The sequence below is a fragment of the Arachis hypogaea genome, chromosome 3, assembly GCF_003086295.3.
Source record: "Arachis hypogaea cultivar Tifrunner chromosome 3, arahy.Tifrunner.gnm2.J5K5, whole genome shotgun sequence".
Taxonomy (NCBI): domain Eukaryota; kingdom Viridiplantae; phylum Streptophyta; class Magnoliopsida; order Fabales; family Fabaceae; genus Arachis; species Arachis hypogaea.
In genome coordinates, this window is record NC_092038.1 from 128,210,274 (window position 1) to 128,216,273 (window position 6,000).

The following is a 6,000-nucleotide window of genomic DNA, read 5'->3' on the forward strand; positions in this document are numbered from 1 at the left end:
AATAGTTTGAGAAAATTATAATCTGAAATTTGCTAAAAAAATATTTCAATTGGCTATTTGAGATTGAGCACTTACATGGATAACCGATTGATTAGGTAGCTTGCAATAAGAAGGGCTTCATCCCAAAAGAATAGAGGTAAGGATGCTTGAGACAAGAGTGCTAATGAGGTCTCGGTTAGATACATGCGCTTTCTTTCAGCATAGCTATTCTGCTGATGTTTGTGTGTATGTGTGTATGGGCATGATAGCCTAGTTGGATGTCGTGGGAGTTAATAATCCGGGTGAAGGCTGTGGGCATATATTCCCCTCCCCCTATTGTCAGTTTGTAAAGACTTGATTTTATGGCTTGTTTTGGTTTCTATTGATGTTTTGAATTGACAGAAGATATTGAAGGTTTGGGATTTTGCATTTAAGATATAAGTATATGTATATCTGCTGAAGGCATCAATAAAGGACTAGACTTGCTGGGAGTTAGTACTAATCTCCAAATATCTGAATAGATGAGTTCTAAAGATTGAGTGTATTGAGTGTTAAAGGGAGGAAAGGTAGTTGATGGATTTTATTAATGTAGCAGCCTTTACAAGGCTGAGGATTTATGGTTGAGTTAGTTTTTGGTATGGAGATATTATTGTTGCTCAGTATGTATTTGGTTATTTGGGTGGAGGGATGACCAAGCTTTCTGTGCCATGGGTCAAGTGAGATGCTGATATGATGAGGTGAAGGGGTGAGGGATTATAGCAAGGAGTAGTAGTAGAGGTTTGGTGTGGGTTTATTTGTGGTGAATCTGTTGGAGTGTGAGAGTTGCTGTCAAGGTTTGAAGTTATAGAGTTATGCAAATACAGTATGAGATGAGATGGATGTAGTTGAGTTCAGAATTTGCAGATGCAGTAAGAATTGAATGTTTAGATTGGTCAGAGTTTATAAAACACTTATTGAAAGTTTTATTTGGCTCTTATTTATTTGCAAAAGAAAATGTTACATTGTCATAATTGTTTTGATTGTTTACAACATTCTCATTAGATTCATTATCAATTTTACTATCAATGTTACAATCTAAGCTACTCCCACTACTATTTGTGACTTTTGCTGTGATATTATAGTCTTTTGCTGATTCTGAGCTTGTCATGCTTTCTTAATTTTGTATTAGTCTTTTTGTAGCAATGTTTGCATACATATGCTTTTAATCATTGCTGAATTCTTTTACTTTTTATGCATTCCAAATTGACCTTGAAATCTGAACATCCTCAAACTTATACAGACCGTTTCTAAGCTTGCCTTGTAAGAGGATTTTCTTTTACTCCTGGCATTTTACAGTATATGTATAAGGCCAAAATTTGAAAATTACCCTATTGTCTAATGCAAATTTTGAAACATTGACCAAAGTTTTTGAGATAGTTGGAACATATATCAAATTCTAAAGTTTAAAAAACTTGTTTGATTTAGGTGCATGCATGATAGATCTTCCAATATTAGCAATACTCGTACATTTTTCATTACCTCTAAACACCTATTTAGGTCTATCATATTCTGAGCTAGAGACCAGGTTCATCTTATCAAAAGTGATGTGGTGAGAGGCGCCTGAATCTGGATATCACCCTAAATCCAAGTTGCTGGATGGAACTATAAGGAGGGATTGAAGATGGAGTTCATGATGAAAATAGACATTGGGTGGGGGAGGGTCATTTGAGTTTTGCAGCTGAGAATTTTGATAATTGGGGTTCAATCTATGGTAACATTGCCAGACAGTGTGGCCAATCCTTCCGCACAATTAGCATTGGGGTTCGCGACCTTGCCACTAAGAGCGTCTTCCTCTAAAGTTTCTTCCTCTACCTCTTTTACTAGTTTGGCCTCTTCCATAATCTCTGCCATAGTTATCATACTCAAGATATCTGGTTTCTTCTTTTTCAGATTCTGGTTCTTTTTTAACTAAATTAGCATGCATCATAGTTAAATATGACTTTCTAAACCATTCGTTTACCTCTTCTTGAGCAAGAAGTTGGGATTCAAACTCACTGATTGACATGTGCTCAGATTTTTCATTGATCATGGTGATGAAAGTACTAAATTCTACATTTAAGCCTCCTAATGCAAACTCAAAAAATTCCTCTTTGGACAATAGTGCTCCAAAAGCTACTAACGCATTTGTTACCTTGTTAATCTTGGTTATATATTATGCGGCTGTAGAATTGAACTTCTTGATTGACTTGAGCTGAGTTTTTAGCACTCCCATCTTTGATTTCAATCTTGCTGCAAAATTTTCTTCTAACGCTTCCCAGACCTCGTATGCAAACTCGTATTCTACAACTTTGTGCACAAACGTCTCATCCATCGCTAATAGTATCCATGCGACTAAGCATTGATCTCGTTGCTCCCAATTGTCAAATTCCTGAGAGACATTTCCTTCTGCTTTGTCTTTATCATTGACAAACCTTCTTGGAACTAATCCATTGCTGATGTGATTTTGCAATTGGTTCGCCTTAATGCATGCTAGGGCTTAGCATTTCTATGTTTTGTGATTATTTTCATTGAGTTGATTGTTGCTAGAAAGTTGGCTATTAACGACAATGCTTGATTGTTAGGAGCGAAAATTGTGGATTTTTTTATGGATCATAACTGAAGCTATAATATCATGGAAGGTATCAGAAATTTGAGTTGGAGAGAGAAAGAGAGAGAGAAAGAAAGAGAGAGTCTTGTGCATTGAATTAATAAATGGATACAATTACATTTTGACCAATTACTAATTAAATTCTGATAATTATACTATATATAACTTTTTTTACTTTTTAAAAAATTATTTTATTTATCTTAAATCTAAACTCTAAATTATAATCTTTTAATCCTAAATTTTAAATTATAGACTTAAATTCTCTAAAATTGACTAATTTTAACTAATTAAGAATTGACTAATATTAATAAATTTATTTTCGTATCAGTAACTAGTGTAAAAAAGATGTATAAATTAAACTTGTATTTATATATAATGATTAACTATGCTAAATATATATTAAAACTAATTATTAAAATAAGCTAAATATAAATATATATGAAGTATAATTATATATTAAAAATAAATTAATATATATATATATATATATATTATAGTAGTTGATTTTAATATATAATTAATATTTTCTAATAACAACTCTTTTATCGATTATATATATAAGGGTAAAATATATTTGTTGTCTTTGAAGTTTGACAAAAGTTTTAAAAATATCCCTAAGTTTTATTTTATTTCAATTTTGTCCTAAAAATTTTTTATTTGCATTAAATATACTTTTGATGGCTAAGTTTTAAAAAAATTTAAGACCAATTCAACAACAACTTCATAAGAATAACCCTCAATACAAGCAAATCAAGTATAATTTTCATGCATTATTGCTAGATTATTGGTCTTAAATTTCTTGAAAATTTAGCCGTCGATGGTATATTTAATGCAAATAAAATTTTTTTAAGACAAAATTAAAATAAAATAAAACTTAGAGATATTTTTAAAACTTTTACCAAACTTAAAGGACAAAAAATATACTTTACCCTATATATAATATATGTCACATAGGGAACATCATGCAGCTCTCATATGTAGGAACGTCTAAAACTTTCTCCTAAAATTTATAATATAAAATGTTCTTACATAAATTATTCGTATATATATATATATATATATATATATATATATATATATATATATATATATATATATATATATATATATATATATATATATATATATATATATAATTAGCTAATTTTTTATCATAAAATTATTTTTAATTTTTATTTTTAAAAAATTTTAAATTTTAAATTAAAATTTAAGATTTAAAATTTAAAATAACAAAAGTTATTGGTTAAAAAAGTTAATTTTTTAATTAAACTCATTTTATAATTGATAAATACAGTAAAAAAATACAAGAAAATACCACAAACAACTAAAAGAGAATACAAGATCATAAAGGCAGTACAACTAACACAAAAGCAATAAATTAACCAAGTAGCAATCCTAGCACGCATTATTTATTAAAATAAAATTTGAACTTTAAACTTTTAAGATGAAGTAACAAGTACTCAAGCACTCAATATCTCTCGACCATATTATTCACTGAGGCATTTATTAAATACTTTTTCATATTGGATGTCACTTTCTAATTATATTATGCTCGTTAGGTTTTACTTCTCATGATGAATAAACCATAATTTCTTCAAGTAACACGAAAATTAAAGCCCCCACCTGGACCCAAATTTATCCCCTAGCTAGGATGCAGTTCTTGAACGATGCTGTAATTATCTCGTCATGAACTAACACAATATGAGTGCTGAAACCCTAAAATTGTTTATCACTTAAAATTAGCCACATAATTCTTACGTCATGCTTGAACCTTCGTGTAATCGCATATATAATAAAATACAATTATTATTTTTTTTCGTTAAAAATATAACTATTCATATAACTCTTTTATCAGTTTAATTTTTTTTAAAAAAAATAATTTTATGATATAAAATTTCGATGACCAAAAAATCTAGAGTTCAATCTGATTAATATTAATTAGAAATATTTATTCAATGAGTGCTTATAAACTATTTATAAATCACTTACTAAAATATGAGTCTTAACCATATTAGACAAAACTCGAATTCTCGTCTTTATATTAGATTTGCTTTCACAATTGAGAAACAATATTAATAATAAAATTACTTTATTATTATTGTTGTTGTATTAAATATCGTTTTACATTGCTATAGTGCACTGAAGGGAAGGCCTTCAATAAAGTCCGAAACCGAAAAGGAGAGCATACATGCATGCATGGTGGGGGATTTATTTGAAAAAGAAAAAATAATATAAAAAGTTGAGTGAATAGTAGTGAATACAGTTGATCCTTTTCTTTAACCTGAAGAAGAAGGAATATAATTGGCACTCACACATATTTCAACCTAGCTAGTTTTGACCAGGCAACACATGTTCAAATATTCTCCTAATGACTTTTTATGTTGGGATTGCTTGTGGCTAAAGTTTTGCTAATTAAGATTTGACGAATTTATATGGTTTTGCACATAAGGGCAGGCATGCTTGTAACAGTTAATTAAGTTGTTGTCTGCTTCAGAGAAAAAAAGGGATGATGAAATTTGTCAACTCACAAGTCACAACCATACAACTATGCTCCTGTTTGGTTGGGATCACTTGTCTTCTTCCTATTTGGTGAGTAGTGAACTTTGATTAAAGAATGTTTAACTAACCCAAGTTTGTTAATGAATTTGGTGGGTAAGATAAACATCAAGTACTAACATTTTGTTTGGCTTAATTGCCACTACTTGAAAGGAAAATAGGAGTATATTGTTATTAGAGACTCGTTTTCGTCAGCAGGAATTGATTCTAGTTATACCTATGGTTTTTTGTATTATTGATTATGTCGGCAAGAAAGCAATGAGATGAAACTGATGTTGTTCATAATTAATTAAGTCAAGGTTTCATTAATTATCAATTGCTAATAATAATAATATACGTTTAGCTAATATGTATTTTAGGTTCCATTTTGTCAGTGTCTCAAAATTTTGAGATATAGACGAGTAAATCTCCAAAATAGTCCTCCAGATTGGGTCCATGCACCAATATTGTCCTTCAGTTTCTTAATGCTCTAAATGCACCATCCAATTCCAGTTCCGTGCGAAATTCTAGTCCATCCACCTAATTTCGACATGACTCAGCAGCCGGAACGTTGAGCTGGCAGTTCCACCACCTCCACGTAGGCTTCATCACCCTTCACCATCACCATCATTTCTCCTCTTCTCCCAACAGAGCCACTACCCTTCTCTTTTCGTCCAATCCTCCTTTCCCTTTCTTTCTTCTTCAAGCATTGTAGCCCTTTCCTTCTCTCAGTTCACCAGCCTTCAGATCACTACCTCAGAACCACCGTCGCAACCCTTTCTCTTTTCTTCTTCCTCTCTTCTTTTCTCTTCTTCCTCAAGTTTGGAGAATATTTCCATACACTTTCAGCAACAATCAGA